The 21,690-nt window shown below is 46.9% G+C and overlaps 1 protein-coding gene across 8 annotated transcripts in view; it reads right to left on the bottom strand.

Moving 5' to 3' along the window:
• Positions 1 to 21,690, bottom strand: part of LOC139767286 (uncharacterized) — a 398,565-nt gene that overhangs the window by 177,250 nt on the left and 199,625 nt on the right. For 2 of the 8 annotated variants that reach the window (XM_071696483.1, XM_071696485.1), the window contains exon 1: positions 2,136 to 2,643. The exons of 3 other annotated variants lie outside the window; for them this stretch is intronic. The gene's annotated coding sequence lies outside the window, so the exon portion shown is untranslated. Of the gene's footprint in view, positions 1 to 2,135; positions 2,652 to 4,132; positions 4,205 to 21,690 lie in introns of those variants that run through there. 3 more of the 8 variants (XM_071696478.1, XM_071696486.1, XM_071696482.1) reach the window with 3 other exon arrangements.

Here is a 21,690-nt window from a genome sequence, read left to right as displayed (position 1 = left end):
CGCAAATGTGATTCGGACTTGGTCGTCACCTCGGCTTGGCTGTATTGGCAAAGCTTCGAGGGTCAGATTAGCGCACGCTCAAGCTGAGCCGACCTGAAGGATACAGCGAAGTCGACACAGAACACAGCGTTAGAGGAACTGACACCAATGTTATGCCAGTATTGCTACATATGAACAGAACAAAGAAATAATGATAATAATAATAATGTGTGTGTGTGTGTGTGTGTGTGTGTGTGTGTGTGTGTGTGTGTGTGTCACATGAGTATGGATCTAAACTAATCTTAATAAGTCTCAACTGAATCATGTACACACACACACACACACCAGACATATTTACTGACGGCAATAACTCTCTCTCTCTCTCTCTCTCTCTCTCTCTCTCTCTCTCCCAGGCCTCAACGTGTCTACAAACTTTGCTACGGCCCGTCATTATATGACTTACGGCCGGCAATTTCTTCCTTAAGTCCAGAGGGATGGACGTGGGAGGAAAACAATTACAAACCCATTTTTTTTCTTGTGTCACACACCCAAGGGTGAACAACTGGTGTTCCTCGTGAACAACTGGTGTTCTCTGTGATCAACTGGTGTTCTCTGTGAACAACTGGTGTTCTTCGTGAACAACTGGTGTTCTTCGTAAACAACTGGTGTTCTTCGTGAACAACTGGTGTCCTTCGTAAACAACTGGTGTTCTTCGTAAACAACTGGTGTTCTTCGTGAACAACTGGTGTCCTTCGTAAACAACTGGTGTTCTTCGTAAACAACTGGTGTTCTTCGTAAACAACTGGTGTTCTTCGTGAATAACTGGTGTTCTTCGTGATCAACTGGTGTTCCTTGTGAACAACTGGTGTTCTCTGAATAACTCCTGTTCTTCATGTTCATTTTGACATCATGTATGGCGATGTTGAACACCATTCATGTGATATTCTCTATGTATCCGTCATAGAATAAACCTGGAGACAAAAATCTGAATTTGCTAAAATTTTATGATAATATTTTCTTAAAAATGTCGATTACCTTTTTTTCTCACTCTCTGATTACATTAAATTTCTACTGTCAAAATGGATGATTTTTTTTCTTCTGAGTGTTAGTAAAGGGATTATTTTTTTTCTTTTAATAAAACTACATAAAGGGGGATTCCTCTCCTGAAATTAATGAGTGGATTTTTTTTTCAAATTTATAAATTTCGTTTGGCAGAGTTAAAAATGAGGCATTTCTATCTGAAGGTGTAAAAATTTATTTTAAAAAGAATTGGCCATATTTCTGAAACTCTATGGAGAATAATTTTTCTTGGTCAAATACACGGAATTTTTTTCTTCCTTGTGTCTTAAAAACAATACAAAAAAAGGCAATTTAATTCTAAAACTAATAAAAAAAAATAGGTATTTTTTCCTAAATTTCATAGGGTGAAATATATTTATATATATATATATATATATATATATATATATATATATATATATATATATATATATATATATATATATATATTCCTTTCTAAATTGCCTCTTATCTATGCCTTATCTATTATATCTCTTACGCCTGATTAACGACGCATGGCCGGCCACACCGGTTGATCACCTCGACCAATCGCCTGACGTCCCCTGATTAATGACGTCACGACAGGGGGGGTCCCAGTCATAACCTCGGTACACCCCCCCACCCCCCCATGATTAATGACGTCATGGGCGTAGTCACTGATCATCTCGACCAATCAGCAGACAGCTGGCATCTCGTGCATAAATGACTCGGGCTTTCTGACTGAAGAAGGTATTCTCTCTCTCTCTCTCTCTCTCTCTCTCTCTCTCTCTCTCTCTCTCTCTCTCTCTCTCTCTCATAAAAATATTCAGCGAAAGACCCCCATCCCACGGCCATCCCAAGCCCGTCCCACATAACATCCCAAGCCCGATCCCATGAGGGGAATGTCTCTCTCTCTCTTCAAAATTTCACATTCACTCGTAAACAAGGCATCTCACAATACATCGCTCGGACGCATTATCACAAACATTCGTTCATTCTCAACAACAACAACAACGGGGGAGGAAAAAAAAAAAAAGGGGAGACAAGTTTTTCACTGAAATGATCCTTTAAATTTTACGGTGAAATACGTAATTCTGACTTTTTTTTTTTTCGCTTACCTTCTTATTCACTGCTTTCACTGCGTTCGTCTAATGCCTCTTCTGCTCAGGCAGAGAAAGTCTTCACTGATTTCACTGCCTCTCCATAAGGCGTTTTTTTTTTTTCACTGTTCACTCGAAGGTTCGTCACCATTCATATTGAGGAAGTTTTTATTTGTTGTTTTTTTCACTGCTGATTGAGAAGATGGGGGAGGAGGGAGGGAGGGAGGGAGGGAGGAGGAAAAGGGGTGGTGTGGAGATGGATGGATGAAAAATTTTTCACTGAATGATACGAGTGTTTCACTGCCCCGGCACCCGAACGTTCACTGGTACGGGGTAGTGGTAGGGTGGTGACACACCCAACTGTGAGGCTGTTCACTGCACCAACTGTGACGTGTTCTCGTGAGGTGGAGGAGGAGGAGGTGTGTTCAGTGTTCACTCTGATGTCAGCTGTTCCATTACAAGCGCCAGTTGTAATGTACCATCTGTTATGACATTCATTACTTAGTCGCACATTTCTGAGGGGGTGAGGATATATATATATATATATATATATATATATATATATATATATATATATATATATATATATATATATATATATATATATATATATTCCTATGAGTCCACGGGGAAAATGAAACACGATAAGTTCCCAAGTGCACTTTCGTGTAATAATCACATCATCAGGGGAGACACTAGAGAGAAATATAACAGTCAGTTGATATAAAACGTCTCTACGTTGTATATCAACTGACTGTTATATTTCTCCCTTGTCTCTCCCCAATGATGTGATTATTACACGAAAGTGCACTTGGGAACTTATCGCGTTTCATTTTCCCCGTGGACTCATAGGAATATACTTGATCACGCGCAAAATTGTGATCCTTTCAAATATATATATATATATATATATATATATATATATATATATATATATATATATATATATATATATATATATATATATTTGCGCGCGCGCGCGTGTGTGTGTGTGTGTGTGTGTGTGTGTGTGTGTGTGTGTGTGTGTGTGTATACATATAAAAGTAGAGACGTGGTACGTATACACAAGGTTAAGACGGGGCAACACGAGAGTAAAGATCTCTCTCTCTCTCTCTCTCTCTCTCTCTCTCTCTCTCTCTCTCTCTCTCTCTCTCTCTCTCTCTTATTGTACCACACAAATCATAATCACACACACACACACACACACACACACACACACACACACACACACACACGGGTGCAGCAGGCAACCACCAACCAACAACGGCGGCGCATTGAACCAGCACCATTGTGGCTGTCACATTCCCCTCCACTGGCCCAGGTAGCTGTCTTTTTCCCCTTGTCTCACACACACGTGGGCTGCTGGCATCCACACACACACACACACACGACAACAGATGGGTATTCCTCTCCTTACCAAGACGAACCAACACATAAACAGAGGAGGGGGGGCCTCACACATTATCTTACTCTCTCACCCTCTCTGTGTTCACAATAATCACCACAGTTTACGCACAGTCCAATTGTCACTTCAAAGTTCTATTCACATCTCTTGTCTCCTCTATCTCTCTCGCTCTCCAGGTGTCGTGTTGGTCGAGAGCCACCTGGGCCTTTGGCTTCAAAATGTCACCCCGCGTCGGAAATAATTCCGTCGCAACCTGAGCGACGGGAGATTACAATGGGGGTGTGGTATGTTCCCCCCCGCCCAGCGCCCGTCCACACGCTACGACATCGCTTGGCGAGTCGACATGATTAACGTAATCGGTGTGTGTGTGTGTGTGTGTGTGTGTGTGTGTGTGTGTGTGTGTGTGTGTTGGGGGGTGGAGGGGGGTAGGGAAGGTGAACGCAACAGAGACACAAGAGTCCAAAGAGAAGTTTACGTCAGGCGACGCCGTCCGTCGTAAGATTTTTCCCCCCCACGTCGGTGTCGCGTCCGTCCGCGCGGGAAAGAGGGGAGGGGGAGGGGGCGACGGTGGTCGGGATGGAGGAGAGGAGACCCACCCACTCACACTCACAAGGCGAGGGAGGGAGGGAGCGGGTTGGCCCGGCCGGAGACCGCCGACAATATCACACCAGCTCACCCGGCCGCTGCACCGTCACTGCCTCAATACTCACCACTCACGCCTCGCTCTCCCTCTCACTCGCTCGTTCGCTCCCCCTGCGCAGGCGCGTAGTAGTACCACCACCACCACCCACCTCTTCCTCCTCCTGCTGCTCCTCCTCCTCCCTACAGCTGTGGTAGGCCCGTTTGTTCGTCCTCCTGCCAGAAATATTATCAGATATTCTCTACAGGGCCAGCTGGCGAGCTGGACAGACGGATGGGCGGACGGACGGACGGTCGGACGGGCGGGTGGGCGGATGGATGGATGGACGGACGGACGGACGGACGGGTGGACGGACGGGCGAACGGACGGGCGGACGGACGGGCGGTCGGGCGATCATCAAACGATTGAGGGAGAGACGACCTCCTCTGGGCGTGCAGCTGTCGGACAATCCTGACCCGACCAAGGGGACCTCGTGGGTGCTGGGGAGTGAGTGAGGGTTGAAGGCTGGGGTTGAGTGGTTGAAGGAGAGGAGCAGAGAAGAGACTCTCCTCATTCTTCCACGCTCTTCCTCCTCCTCCTCTTCTTCTTCCTATTTCACTTTTTCCTCCCATTACCATCCATTTTCTTTCCTCTATCCTATTGTCTTGTTTGCTGAGAGACTTTCCCTGTACGACCTGGTGTTTATTCCTTTTTTTCTCTCCCCCACGACCACCACACTCAAGAGCTCGGGGTCGTCTTGCACTCTCGCCCGTCCCGCGACAGTACGGCACGACCCTTGAGCACGACGGTACGACCCTTGAGCACGACGGTACAACCCTTGAGCATGACGGTACGCCCCTTGAGCACGACGGTACGACCTTTGAGCACGACTGTACAACCCTTGAGCATGAGGCTCTTGAGCACGTTCGAGGGTCGTGCCGTCACGCTCGAAGGTCGTACCGTCCCTCACGTTCGAGGGTCGTACCGTCACGTTCGAAGACCATACCGTCCGTCACGTTCGAGGGTCGTGCCGTCATGCTCGAGGGTCGTACACGTGTACTTGAGAGGGCTAAGAGATTACGCAAGCTGGAAGTAAGAGAATCCAGAGCACCTGAATGAGAGGCGAGAGTGGTCTGGGTTTAAGTAGATCTTGGAAGTAAAAGTTTGCTCAAGGTAATGGGAGGTCGAGTCCCCCCGTAAATTTCTATATAAGGAGTCTATAAAGAGATGTGGCTGGAGGGGCTTACGTCACCCAGATGTAGAAGCGGTTTCTAAACACTGGGGTAAGAAAACAACTGTAAACAGACCGGGAAAGAGGAGGCTGTATAGACGGCAAGACAACTGAAGCACGCGTTGTAAACAAACCAGAAGAAAAAAGGCTGTGGACAAAAACAGGAGATGTAGGGCCCCGTGTTGGTCCAGTAGTTAAGACGTACAACAGCACACATACAAGACGTACAGCTACGATACCAAGCCACACCCAACACGGGACACACAGTTTACCGAACCACCTGGGCAACGAAGGCGAGTGAAAGGGGAGAACGACATCCACCCGCACGGGGACCCAGACAAACTCCAAACATTGTATGATGATGTAGGGCGACGTGAAGTCAGACATCGTCTGTGCAAAGGGGGGGGGGGGGGGGGGGGGGGGGGGGGGGGAATGAGACACAACGTAGAAAAAAATATGCTTAGCTACTATTATACAACGCAAGACGCCGAGAAGGACTAGGAGGTGTAGCCAGGACGTAGGGTTACGACACGACCAGCAGGGGATGGTGGGTGGTGGTTGTAAGGCCAGGAGGTGCTCAAGCCGGTTAAGAAAACCAGGAGGTACTTAAGGCCGGTTAAGACACTTTGAAATATGGAAGGATTCGATATAGGAATAGTGAGTGAGTAGTGTGTGTGTGTGTGTGTGTGAGGCAAAGGGAATCTTTTGACAGCTGGGAGTGTGAATGGAAGGAGAGCGAGAATACGTCGAGTGTCAAAGGAAAATGGTGTTAGTGTGAGTGGAACAAAAAGAGAGAGAGAGAGAGAGAGAGAGAGAGAGAGAGAGAGAGAGAGAGAGAGAGAGAGAGAGAGAGAGAGAGAGAGACTGTCAGAATGATGGACTGAATAATTAACTCCTGAGAATACTTTTGAAAGACTTAATTAGTTGTACAAGGCTTGTGTATATATAACCGTGTGTGTGTGTGTGTGTGTGTATATATATATATATATATATATATATATATATATATATATATATATATATATATATATATATATATATATACATTAGTCCTATGGGACTCCGCCTGCCTTTAATTACATAATCGCCTCATTACTGGGTCAACAAGATAAGCACCCTGAGTATGATGACGTAACGCTATGATTGAGTCGAGTCTCCTCCTTCGTTATGATGACCTAACCCCCTTGATTACGGTGACCTGACCCCCCTTAATGGCGGTGACCTGACCCCCCTTAATGACGGTGACCTGACCCTAGCCTCACGATGACCGACAACCCCCTCGCTTCGGCGAGGAGAAAATATGTGATGAATTTGATGCTTAATGGTGAGGTCTTCCACCGCTGCCAGACGTCCTTGAACCACGACCAGACGTCCCTCTACCACGACCAGACGTCCCTCTACCACGACCAGACGTCCCTCTACCACGACCAGACGTCCTCTACCACGACCAGACGTCCCTCTACCACGACCAGACGTCCTCTACCACGACCAGACGCCCCTCCACCACAACCAGACGTCCCTCTACCACAACCAGATGTCCCTCTACCACGACCAGACGTCCTCTACCACGACCAGACGTCCCTCTACCACGACCAGACGTCCCTCTATCACGACCAGACGTCCCTCTACCACGACAAGACGTCCCTCTACCACAACCAGACGTCCCTCTACCACGACCAGACGTCCCTCTACCACGACCAGACGTCCTCTACCACGACCAGACGTCCCTCTACCACGACTAGACGTCCCTCTATCACGACCAGACGCCCCTCCACCACAACCAGACGTCCCTCTATCACGACCAGACGTTCCTCTACCACAACCAGACGTCCCTCTACCACAACCAGACGTCCCTCTACCACAACCAGATGTCCCTCTACCACGACCAGACATCCCTCTACCCCGACCAGACGTCCCTCTACCACGACAAGACGTCCCTCTACCACGACAAGACGTCCCTCTACCACGACCAGTCGTCCTCTTCAAGATATATTGTCATGAGTTTCCAATGAAGACCAGAGGGAAATAACGAGACGCATAATAATAATATTACATTTAGGGAGGAGGAGCAACGCTGGAAGGGAGAGGGAGGGAGTGTGGGCTTCTTAAGGGCACATTAGCATGATTTATGGAACATGTGTTGAGGATAGCACCCACCAGGCCTCTAGAACAACGCCTCCCTGGGCTCTAGGTACAGGGGGACCACATGGAGGACCTTGAATGTGGGGCCCTAGGTACAGGAGGACCACCTGGAGGACCTTGAATGTGGGCCCCAGAGAAGAGAACCACCTGAAAGACTTAGAATATGGGCCCAAGATAGAAGAGAACCACCTGGAGGACCTAGAATGTGGGCCCTAGAGAAAACCACCTGGAAGACCTAAGAATGTGGGCCCTAGATAATACAGGACCTCCAGAACAACCTGAAATGTAGACCCTAGATGGAAGACGACCTAGAATGTGGACTCCATACTCTAGAAGACCAGCAGGTCATCCTAGAGGGCGCTGGACGATCAAACCAAAGCCGCTGTCAACAGAGAAACACGAGATGTGACTTCGAAAGGAGACAGCGACTGAGTACAGTAAAAGAAATAATGATAATAAATAATATATATACATATATATATATATATATATATATATATATATATATATATATATATATATATATATACAGATATAGGTAGATAATATAGATAGATAGATAGATAGATAAATTGGGTTTAGGGCACCGCTACTGAACGGATATTGCCTCGGTGGAAAATTCCTTGTCCATCAATTTGTTAATTGCTCCATCATACACGGATGTATTGCTTTCAGTTTATGGGTTTTATCCCATCACACCCACCTACCCGGGGTGGTGTGTGGTGGTGTGTCCCCTGATCCGGCCGTGTCCCGCTCCATTAGCCCACATTCATTTGGCATGTTTAGCGAAGTCACTCCCAAAGATTTTTACATTTTCTTTTATTGTAAAAACAAAAGTAGTTAAATTACTTTTTATTTCTTTTTTTTTCATGGCTATACGGGCTAAGTCATCACGAAATGATCATTTGTTGACTCGACACGGTTTGATGACATGATCAGAGGTAATCATTACGGTGATTAGGTAATCATTACAGTAACGCTAAGCAGATATCAATATTTATCTATTTCTTTTTTTTTAAATAGTTATCCGTTGCAAACTGCCAATTTATAGTGAAAATTATTACATAAAGAATATATATATATATATATATATATATATATATATATATATATATATATATATATATATATATATATGACCAAAAGAAAATAGAAAAAAAACATAAATTACTATAGAAATCATTTCATTATTTACGTCTGGTTTCAGTGCTCAACGTTGCCGATTCGGTAGTTTTAATCTCCTTTTTCCCTCAGTATTGACTTCATCTCAGTGTCTACGTACTAGACAAAAATAAATCTCGACATTCTAGCCCCTTGCAATGTGTGTGTGTGTGTGTGTGTGTGTGTGTGTGTGTGTGTGTGTGTGCAATGGGTGACTGAGGTGGTTTGATTCAATCATTGGAACGCTCCGTTGGTAATTAAAACCAGAAATTGATACTTAATGACATTCTTTCTACCATCAGGTGGGCCTGGCTGGCCATGAAATTATAGCAATGAATATCGACGGATTTTTGAAAGATGGAGAATTTGGGAGAGGCTTGAGGGAGAGGTTTCCTTTTTTTTTTTTTTTGTAGTAGTGTCGACTAGAAAGGAAGAGTTTTGGGTTCTGGAAGAATTTTGGGAGGCGTTTGTTGGAGAGGAGGAGGAAAGGTGGTGGAGGGTTTCTTGGGGGTGGGAGAGAGAGAGAGAGAGAGAGAGAGAGAGAGAGAGAGAGAGAGAGAGAGAGAGAGAGAGAGAGAGAGAGGGTGTTTGTGTACGTCTCTGGCATCTAAATAATAGAGTAGTCCCGCCTACTCTCTGGCGCCGTTATTTTCTAATTAATCTGCTTAGCATGTGACTCTCTCTCTCTCTCTCTCTCTCTCTCTCTCTCTCTCTCTCTCTCTCTCTCTCTCTCTCTCCAACATGACCCACCTAACTGCTGTTCACTTCGATACTCTTGTGCGTCTTCTTCCACCGCTTCTGCCCACGATCTTTAAGTCAAAACAATAAATAGATTTCAAGCACCTCTGCGTATCAAAGAATAATATATAATTTTATATGTAGAAAAAAAAGGAAGGTTATTGCACAACCCATTTATTGTAGATTGTGTCTAATTGTAAACCAATATGTAATTGAAAGTGGAAAGTTCAAGTTATCTAAAGAAGAAAAAGAATGTGGTCAAGAGATTTAGAAATGTGTGAATATGTAAATACATGAATTCTCTGAGCACGACGTTACGACTCTTGGGCACGATGGTACGACCCTTGGAGCACGACGGTACGACCATTGGAGCACAACGGTACGACCCTTGGAGCACGACGGTACGACCCTTGGAGCACGACGGTACGACCCTTGAAGCACGACGGTACGACCCTTGAAGCACGACGGTACGACCCTTGAAGCACGACGGTACGACCCTTGGAGCACGACGGTACGACCCTTGGAGCACGACGGTACGACCCTTGGAGCACGACGGTATGACCATAGGAGCACGACAGTACGACCCCTGGAGCACGACGGTACGCCCTTAGAATCACGACGGTACGACCCTTGACCACGACGTTTTCACGACCTTTGGGTACAGCGGAACGACCTTTGCGACCGTCAATCTCAAGATCGCATCATCCGGCTCAAGAGATCGTACCGACGCGTCGTCCACCCAAGGGTCGTACACACACACACACACACACAGCAAGCTGGAGTCGGGGCCAGCCATCTGGGTAAGACCAGCTGGGCCCCCAGGGGACAGATGACACCCTCATTACGTATGCATTATACTCGAGTCTCCTCGACTTCCTTGTCCACGAGAGAGAGAGAGAGAGAGAGAGAGAGAGAGAGAGAGAGAGAGAGAGAGAGAGAGAGAGAGAGAGTCTTGCCATGGCCGAAAAAGACGTCTGCCTCTCTCTCTCTCTCTCTCTCTCTCTCTCTCTCTCTCTCTCTCTCATACTAAGGCCAGATAAACCTCACTTGGACCTGGGGGTCTGTGTACCTATGTCTGTGTACTCTCTCTCTCTCTCTCTCTCTCTCTCTCTCTCTCTCTCTCTCTCTCTCTCTCTCTCTCTCTCTCTCGGTGTTCTACCCCTCACCTTCGCCAACTCATTGCGACAGGGGTAGCGACGCAACACATCCATACTCCAACATCATCACTATGGACTTTGCCTTCTGTCATAATAACGTTGTTCAAGTGAATATTCCCTTAGTCAAATGATGCAGGAAAAAAAAAATTGGACCTGGAAGATTTCAGGGAAAGGTAATCAGAATACACTATACACTGAATGAAAAAAAAAAATATCATTTTTTCTCCTGCTGTAATGTCAAACTGTACTGATTACGTGCACTGGTGATTACATCAGAACGCTTTTAATTACCATACAGGGTACCAGTCTGATAGAATTATTCAGTGCTATCATTTCTTTTCTTTCTTTTTTTTTTTCATTCGAAATGAACAATAAAAATGTCATATGTGGGTGAGGAACGACGAGTGAAAACTGAGGATGTGTGAGCGATGTTTTATTACCAGACATATGGGCAGAGTCTGCAGACCTGGAACTCTGCGGGAGATAGATAGGAAGATAGATAGATAGATAGATAGATAGATAGATAGATAGAGAGAGAGAGAGAGAGAGAGAGAGAGAGAGAGAGAGAGAGAGAGAGAGAGAGAGAGTTACATAGACATAGGTACACAGACCACATACCCCCCCCAGGTCCAAAAGCGAGGCTTGTCTGGCCTTACTTTGAGAGAGAGAGAGAGAGAGAGAGAGAGAGAGAGAGAGAGAGAGAGAGAGAGAGAGAGAGAGAGCCTGGTCCTGGTCATATTACCAGCGAGGTATGGCGTATGGGCCAGAGGAGGAGGAGGAGCCCGGGGTTTATGTGCAATATGGCCACAATGTGTGGCAGCATCCAGCGTGGGTGTGGGGGACTCAATATAACGTATATGGTTATTGTACGTGGCTTGGGGGGTGGGGGGATGTTGGTCTGGCCCTTCTACCGGCAGTATATCGGATATACCCAAGCATATCCTGGACCTGGCAGTGCCTGATGTGTGTGTGTGTGTGTGTGTGTGTGTGTGTGTGTGTATGTGTGTGTGTGTGTGTGTGTGTGTGTGTGTGTGTGTGTGTATGTGTGTGTGTGTGTGTGTGTGTGTGTGATCATCACAACCATGTTGTGAGGACTCCTCACAACACGACAAGTATCCTCACCCAGAATGAGAGAGAGAGAGAGAGAGAGAGAGAGAGAGAGAGAGAGAGAGAGAGAGAGAGAGAGAGAGAGAGAGAGAGAGAGAGAGGAGCGTGATGAAGAAATAAACAGTGCAGTACATGGGATCGTGGCACAGATAGCAACGTGACACACACTGAGCGCGGCACACACACACACACACACACACACACACACACACAGCCGTGTGACACAGACGGGAATGTAGCAGAGACCGTAATGCGACAGACGGGGGTGTAGCAGAGACTGTAGTATGACCATGACGGGAGCGTGGCACAGACGGTAGTGTAGCACAGACGTGAGTGTGTGGGGTGGACGGCAGCCTCGCCTCGGCCACAGACGGGAATGTGGCACACGCGAGAGACGGCAAATGTGCCGCAAAGGAGCGTGACAAAGAGGACTGTGACACAGACGAGTGTGGCACAGACGGCTGGGTTGATCCTGGGAGGGAAGTCTCATTTCCGCAGCCATCGTGGTGGCTCGTGTCGTCACGGGTTGTGGAGAGAGAGAGAGAGAGAGAGAGAGAGAGAGAGAGAGAGAGAGAGAGAGAGAGAGAGAGAGAGAGAGAGAGAGAGAAGAAAGAGAGAGAGAGAGAGAGAGAGAGAGAGAGAGAGAGAGAGAGAGAGAGAGAGAGAGAGAGAGAGAGAGAGAGAGAGAGAGAGAGAGAGCGTTCAGGTCGACATGACGACACACACAGACACACGTTCTACACCATCGAGTGTGTGTGTGTGTGTGTGTGTGTGTGTGTGTGTGTGTGTGTGTGTATGTGTGTGTGCGTGTGTGCGTGCGTGTGTGTGTGTCTGTGTGTGTGTTTGGTTGTCAAGTAACGAGAGAGAGAGAGAGAGAGAGAGAGAGAGAGAGAGAGAGAGAGAGAGAGAGAGAGAGAGAGAGAGAGAGAGAGAGATTTACTTAACAAGGGCCCGTGTGTATTCAGTCAACGGGTGTTCGCCACAAATCCAATTTCCTGTTCGCTCTCTACACAGTTGACACGGGGTGGGGGGGGGGGTTAGTCTGACACAGTTGACACGGGGGGTTAGTCTGACACAGTTGACACGGGGGGGGGGTTAGTCTGACACAGTTGACACGCGGGGAGGGTTAGTCTGACACAGTTGACACGCGGGGAGGGTTAGTCTGACACAGTTGACACGGGGGGGTTAGTCTGACACAGTTGACACGGGGGGTTTAGTCTGACACAGTTGACACGAGGGGGGGTTAGTCTGACACAGTTGATACGGGGGGTTAGTCTGACACAGTTGACAGGGGAAGGTCGTCTTACACAGTTGACATGGGGGAGGTCGTCTTACACAGTTGACACAGGGGAAGGTCGTCTTACACAGTTGACACGGGGAGGTCGTCTAACACAGTTGACACGGGGTAGGTCGTCTAACACAGTTGACACAGGGGAAGGTCGTCTTACACAGTTGACACGGGGGGAGATCGTCTGACACAGTTGACACGGGGGGTGTGGTGGAGGGAGAGTAGGAGGAGGAGGAGGGGGAGGTTGTCTGACACAGGTGACACCACTTGGTGCGGGTCGGCCTGGCCGCGCGACACTGAGGTCACTGACCTTGGCCTTGTGAAGGTCAGGTGGAAGGCTGGGCGGGCCCAGCACACCACTGTCCACTGCCGGGCCAAAAAGGGTTACGTACCGTTGCCCTCAAGGGTCATGCCGTCGTGTTCAAGGGTCGTAAGGTCGTGTTCAATGGTAGTATCAGCCTTCTTAAGGGTCGTGCCGTCGTGTTCAAGGGTCGTAAGGTCGTGTTCAAACGTAATATCAGCGTTCTTAAGGGTCGTGCCGTCGCCGTCGTGTTTAAGGGTTGTAAGGTCGTGTTCAAAGGTAGTACCGTCGTGTTCAAGGGTCGTACCGTCGTTATTGTCAGGGGGTCGGGGCTCAAGGGTCGTATACTTCGTGCTCGAGGGGTTGAGGAGCGAAGGCCTTCGAGATGGGTGTGGCCCATGGCCCAGGTGTGGACCATGGCCCGGGTGTGGTTAATGACCTGGATGTGGTCCACGACCCGGGTGTGGCCCATGGCCCGGGCGTGGCCCATGGCCCGGGTGTGGCTAATGACCTGGATGTGGCCCATGACCCGGGTGTGGCCCATGGCCCAGCTGTGGCCCATGGCCCGTTCTGGTCAACAATGAGAGTAAAGTCACGCACTTTAAACACATGCCACGCTTGGGAGAAGCTACGACAGATGCGTTCCCTCTGACGTATTCCTACAGCCTCTCTCTCTCTCTCTCTCTCTCTCTCTCTCTCACCGATGCCTTCTTCCTCCTCCTCCTCCTCCTCCTCACAGGTCCTCCACCAAACCCTCCCCCTCAAAGACCCGGATCAAAGGTCCTCCCCTCGGAGGGGGGGGGTTAACTTGCCCTCAGTAATGGCCAAGGGCGAGAGTGAGTCACTGTGCGACCTTGCTCGCAGTCGGGGGTGGGGGGGGTGTGTCCAGGAAGGACGCAAGACGACTTGGAAGGTGTCCAAAGGAAGAGGAAGAAGAAGAAGAAGAACAACAAAAACAACATGCTTTGTCAAGGATCTCACGTGAAGTGGGTTACCACCAGGAATCGATTGGAAACTCTCTCTCTCTCTCTCTCTCTCTCTCTCTCTCTCTCTCTCTCTCTCTCTCCACACTAGATGGCGACATGGGTATGAGAGAGAGAGAGAGAGAGAGAGAGAGAGAGAGAGAGAGAGAGAGAGAGAGAGAGAGAGAGAGAGAGAGACGTGCAAGACTCCCTCTCGTCCCACTTTCAGGCGAAGACCCTCCTCCTCCCTCAGGCTCGCGACTCAGGAGACTTCGGCAGGAGCACCTTCCTGACGGAGGAGGAGGAAATGAAGGGGTAGGAGGAGGAGGAGGAGAAGGGTCGGGTCTTCTCTTCCTCCTCCTCCTCATCAACACCACCTTCTCCTCCGTCTCCGTCGTTTCCCCTCACGGCTGTGAGCGCCGCCCCCAGGGGGTAGTGGACGACCCCCTGTGTACCTTCGTCACACCGCCTCACACCGGGCGTCTGCTCCACCCAGCACGGCCCGACCCGACCGCCTCACACTCACCTTCCTCCACCTTGACATTTCGACCAGCCTCTCGCCACCACTGAATGATGTATGACCTCTTGTGTATGACCCCCTCCCCCCCCCGACCTCCGTCAGAGAACAGACTCGTGTGACCTTTTAAACTCCGTGATGTTATGCCCCTACGTGACCTCTGGCCTCCATACTGTGACCTTACGTGACCTCTGACCTCCAACACAGGATTTATTCCATTGTAACCCAAGTGGTATGACCCATCCTATTAATGTAGTCATACCAGCTTCTTCATGTGTTCATATATATATATATATATATATATATATATATATATATATATATATATATATATATATATATATATATATATATATCTGTGTGTGTGTGTGTGTGTGTGTGTGTGTGTGTGTGTGTGTGTGTGTGTGTGTGTACTTAGCGACGAGTAATCAGCTCTTTGCATGTTAGGCTGAGGGGTGGGGGGTTCTACACTCATGCTGCCTCATATGTCAGTGATCACTATTTACCTGTTCATTCCTCGTCAGTCTCAACCTTGTATACATATATCTACCCACACACAACACACACACACACACACACACAACACACACCCACACCCACACACACAACACACACACACAACACACACAACACACACACACACACACACACACACAACACACATACACACACACACCCACACACACAACACACACAACACACACACACACAACACACACACACACAACACACACAACACACACACACACACACACACACACAACACACATACACACACACACCCACACACACAACACACACAACACCCACACCCACACACACACACACACACACACACACACACACACACACCCACACACACACACACACACACACACCCACACACACAACACACACACACACACACCCACACACACAACACACACACACCCACACACACAACACACACAACACCCACACCCACACCCACACACCCACACACACACACACACACACACACACACACACACACACCCACACACGAAGTATTACATAAGCAGAGTTCTGCGTTACACATGATCACTTCTGGAAATTGTCCTCATCCCTCAGGCTCACAGTAAACACGGTGACCTCTCATTACGCCCTCGTTAACGACCGCTAGTGAACGAGTAGTTACTTACACGCCCTAATGAGATCAGGTCATTTGAGCCCGCTACTACATTACACACGTCTGACAAGCAATCTGCTATATATATATATATATATATATATATATATATATATATATATATAGTTACAGAAATAATTTTATTCATAATCTTTAATCCAAATATCTTATCTTTCTTTGGCCTTAATCGCACTTAAATGTTGATGAAATATATGAACATCCTTAGAGTGATATATATATATATATATATATATATATATATATATATATATATATATATATATATATATATATATATATATATATATATTAGGGAAACTAAAGTTATGGGTACAGTATTGTATATTTCATATCACTCATAGATTTTATCCATTACGGTCTTAATCACCCGGGCAGTCTATAGGGCTTTTGAACCCTAAACCACCAGCCAGACCCCCCCGACCAATCACAACACCCAGCTAAACCACCAGCCAGACCCCGACCAATCACAACACCCAGCTAAACCACCAGCCAGACCCCCGACCAATCACAACACCCAGCTAAACCACCAGCCACACCACGACCAATCAACGCCCAGCTAAGCCACCAGCCAGTCCCCCTCGACCAATCACAATACCCAGTTAAACCACCAGCCACACCCCGCCCAATCACAACACCCAGCTGACCTCCCTTACAACTAATGGCCTCTCAACGGACCGCTGGGTCTGCCAACCACCTTCATGTTATGAGACGAAGGAGATAATGACGAGATCCTTCTTATATAAGGCTCGCGGACGACCATTATGCCTTGAGGAGCCTTATTACCCGCTGCTCTAATCCCCATCGCTTGTATTCCCGACGAGATAAAGAAAGCCGGCCCTGGGAGGAGGAGGAGGAGGAGGAGGAGGAACGAAAAAAATAAAATAAAATGAAAATATACAAAAATCCTAGCAGGTATAATCTTATAATCACCCGAGCTATCTGAGAAGTCTTATTCTCCCGCCAGATTATACGGGTCACTCGCCCCCAGCGTGAAAATACGAGGCAGCAGCAGCAGCAGCACGGGGCTTTGTTTACCCAGTGTTATTCCTGCGGCGTTTGACACTACGGGCAAATTACCTGGGGTGGGGTAAGCCAGGCGCGGCAGTTAATCCTGACGTGTGTTAATCTGGTTATCCTTGTGATTATCATTTCTGGGTTGTGGTTGGTTATATATATATATATATATATATATATATATATATATATATATATATTTTTTTTTTTTTTCTTTCTTTCATACTATTCGCCATTTCCCGCGTTAGCGAGGTAGCGTTAAGAGCAGAGGACTGGGCCTTTGAAGGAATATCCTCACCTGGCCCCTTTCTCTGTTTCTTCTTTTAGAAAGAAAAAAAAACACGAAAGGGGAGGATTTCCAGCCCCCCGCTCCCTTCCCTTTATATATATATATATATATATATATATATATATATATATATATATGACCATTTCAGTGGGCCTGGTCGTCCTGACTAGACACACACACACCCTGTGTGTAGCTGATGGTCACGTCAGACAGCAAAACAGCGCCAGGCTTTCCTATCAGCTCCGGCACTCAAGGTCGAGCGGTCCACCTGCTCCCCACCCTACCTGCGCCACAAGCTGCAGGTATATTGGGCAGGAGGAGGAGGAGGAGGAGGAGGAGGAGGAGGAGGAGGCGCAGGAGGAAAATAACACAGTGCTCTCGGTAAATGCCTTAATCATGCCAGCAATTTAAGAACTTTTGGCCCGTGTGATATACGCCTTCCCCAGGATGGTCTTCACATTCGTACCCCAGGATGGTCTTAAGAGTCACGTCCCCCGATCCTTCCAGCCTTCTCTCTCTCTCTCTCTCTCTCTCTCTCTCTCTCTCTCTCTCTCTCTCTCTCTCTCGTCTCAAAGGGAGCTCACTCTCTCGTAGAAACGCCCAAGGTCCTTTACGCAAGACGACTTTTCCCTACATCCGCGTTGTCTTCCGCTGGTGCAATATTTTTATAGGGCCTATAGTCCTTGATCAGCACCACCACGTATTTCGTATCCACAGTTACTCACTCCACTAATCATGTACCGACTGAACGGGATGTCAGAATACATTTCGGTAAAGTTAAGACTGCTGCTGCTTAATAAGGAGACCAGTCCATGTGTGTTAACTACTGTCTGTGTGTTACGGGAAGGGAGTTTGACGCTCCTGTTGCCACGTCTTTTAACACTATACACACACACACACACACATATACCATAACGTAACCTTGTGTATATACACACACACATGTACGTACCTAAGTTTACGCTAGGTTCACCCATTCATCGACCAGCCCCATAAGGGAGGATGAGCAGCTAGGTTGGTTATGAGCCGACGTGCTAATTCCCAGGATTCGAACCCAGGCCCGTTTCATTGGTGGTCTGCAAGGCTTAACCACTGCACTGCGGAGTCTCTAGAGTGTGTGTGTGTGTGTGTGTGTGTGTGTGTGTGTGTGTGTGTGTGTGTGTGTGTGTGTACGTCTAAACGAGCCATTCATTTAAGGCTACATACATAGTTTCTTTTTCCCTTCGGTCGTTAGCTTGAAAGGGCTACTACTCCAATTAAGTCCACTGGCGAGGGAAGAGTGGCGGGAGTTTTGCAGATCTATTCATTAACGAGGGATCCGGCTCCGGAGAGAGAGAGAGAGAGAGAGAGAGAGAGAGAGAGAGAGAGAGAGAGAGAGAGAGAGAGAGAGACGCGATGCTACTTTTCCTCCTCCTCCTCTTGGGTTTCCCCAAGTCTTTAGTTTGCCGGTCACCTGATAACCCGGGTTACTTAATGGTAACCAGGTGTTTTACCGAGGTCTCGGTAAACATGATAAGTTTATGATTCAAGCGGTTAAAAAAAAAAAAAAAAAGAAATGCGTACGTATAGTCGCTTCTTTTCTTTCCTGTTTTGACCCGGACGGGGAGGGCTGAGGTGAAGGGCTGTGAGGCACTGTTTAGCTAAACGAGGGGAGGGAGGAGGAGGTGATCCTGTCTGTCTGTGGTTGTCAACACGAACAATGAAAGGTATCAGAATGGCTTGAGGGTTCAGGGGGGTATATTATGCTGTGGCGAGAACACTAGCGGGGAAAATAGACCAGCCAGTGTTTGGAAGGTGGGACAGAAAGAGTATGGTATGAGCCAAGTAACATAAGAGATGAAGGAAGTGGGAAGCAATGAACTTAGGAATGAGCAAAGTAAGATAAGGGAGGGAGGAAGTGGGAAGCGAAGAACTCAGGAATGAGCAAAGTAAGATAAGAGAGGAAGGAAGTGGGAAGCAAAGAACTCAGGAATGAGCAAAGTTAAGGAAATGAGGAAGAAGGAAGTAATGAACACAGGAATGACCAAAGTAAGATAAGGAAATGAGGAACAAGGAAGCAATGAACACAAGTGTTATGAGCAAGGCAGGGGATATACCACGACATACCCGTAGATTCATCAAGAGGAAATCACCGGTCAAAAGATAACCTAACCTAGACTAAGGGATTCGGAGGGAAGAGGTGTAGCGGATGATGTAAATGTATGCGAGGAGGTGAACGACAAGGCCCGTAAATGTTGGGGAATGCATCAGCTTGCAAGGGGACCAACACACCATATATGTACTGACACTAAAGGTGGGTGAACATCAGACCCCGGTCAAGGCAGAGTGATGAGAATATGACAACAGACACAGAAGAGATCTCGATAATATCATTATCAACCAGGATACACCTGCAGGAATACACGAGTGAGACACACCCGGGGAAACGACACTGTACCTTCTCTGTCGCCAGTGCTCTACCTCATGCGAGTTTTAAGGCACTGAAGCCATATATATATATATATATATATATATATATATATATATATATATATATATATATATAGACATGGTACATATATACAGGGTTAAGAGACGGGGCTACCCAAGTGTAAAACTCTCTCTCCGTTAACACCGTACAAAAGTAATCACAAACAGTATCATACGTCACACACACACACACACACACACACACACACACACACACACACACACACACCTGGTTAACAAGTCAGTCTGGGGTTGAACCATGACTGCCACATTTTCCCGTCCAGTGCAACAACGCCGGAAAAAAAAAAGGAAGGAAGAGGTCAGGTAAGAAGTGATTCCGTCCCCTAACCTAAAAAAAAAAAAAGTAAATCTACTTTACAGAGAGTTGCGAGACGACTGACCTGCACGACCGAGGACGACTCTCTCTCTCTCTCTCTCTCTCTCTCTCTCTCTCTCTCTCTCTCTCTCTCTCTCTCTACCTTCATCTCACTACCACTGTTTTCCTTGAGAATCTTTGGTTACCAGAGCGTGACATATAACTGAAGAACTGGAGTCGATTTTAATCTCTTAAGCAGGTTGTTACGACCCTTGGATACGACGGCACGACCCTTAGGTACGACGTTACGACTCTTGGGTACGACGGTACGACACTTGGATAAGTATTACGGCCTTTGGGCACGACGTTACGACCTTTGGGTACGACGGTGCAATGGATTGTTAAACACAGATGTACATAACACACACAGACACACACACACACACACACACATACACACACTTGAACGCATCCGACCGCCATGCGGGTAGTCACTTGTTTACCAAAGGGCGTCCTAGCTTCGTCTCTTCGTTGTATATCAACTGACTGGTATATTTCTCTCTTGTGTCTCCCCTGATGTGATTATTACACGAAAGTGCACTTGGGAACTTACCGTCTTTCATTTCCCCGTGTACTCATAGAAATATATATATATATATATATATATATATATATATATATATATATACACACTTGTCCACCATACGTTCAATATGACCAGACCATCAGAGCAGAAATGATTATATGAATATTTCTAAAGTTTTCCACCGCGGGATAAAGAGAAATGATTTTGGGTAATCAGTTTTATGGTGTCGGGTCAAGATAATGCCTTAACTTCCTGAAGCAGCAAGGTAGAAAAACCCGGCGGACACAAAGGTCAACACAGCGTTATGGTGATAGCAGGGGGTCATTAGAGCCGAAATTCCCAAATGTAAACATGTCAAAATCATTTTATGGGGAATTAATTACAATTTGGATATTCCATTTATATGTTAATTTGGCACAACACTACATATAAATGGCCTTTTAGTTGTCTATATATTAATGATGAAATGTGTGTATGTGTGTGTGTGGAAAAATTTGAGAGGGTAAAGGGCAATGTTATGAAGGGCGTAGCGAAGAAGAGTGCAGTAAAGCAATAATAAGGAGAAAGTGTATAGTAAGGAAGAGATGTTAGGAATATGTTAAGGATGTAGTGAAGATAAGTGTGTAGAAGATAAGTGTATAGAGAAGATACGTGTGTATCGAAGATAAGAGTGTAGTGAAGATAAGCGTGTAATGAAGATAAGTGTGTGGTGAAGATAAGAGTGTAGTGAAGATAAGTGTGTAGTGAAGATAAGTGCTGTAGCGAGGATGAGCTTGTATGGAAGATTGTCTTTTTAACTGACCTCTAAAACGATCCAAGCCAAGGTTCAAGGCTCATAGTTAGAGTCTAGCCACTAGAGTGTAAATGCTATAAACACTAAGTGAGCAATTAAGCTTTATGAACGCTGACTGTAAACTTGTAGCGATGGTAGGCTGGACGATCATTCACTTTCTTTGGGGGATCGATTTCTTGACTCTTTTAGGGGCAGGTCAAAGGTCGTCAAAAGGGTGGTACTGCCGTGCTCAAGGGTCGTACCGCCGTGCCCAAGGGTCGTGCCGTCGTGCTCATGTTCCAGGCCCAGGTCTGGCTCCAGTAGTGGTGCT

This window comes from Panulirus ornatus, chromosome 59 (assembly GCF_036320965.1).
Source record: "Panulirus ornatus isolate Po-2019 chromosome 59, ASM3632096v1, whole genome shotgun sequence".
NCBI lineage: Eukaryota > Metazoa > Arthropoda > Malacostraca > Decapoda > Palinuridae > Panulirus > Panulirus ornatus.
Note: the sequence above shows the minus strand (reverse complement) of the source record. Positions and strands in the feature narration are given on the sequence as shown.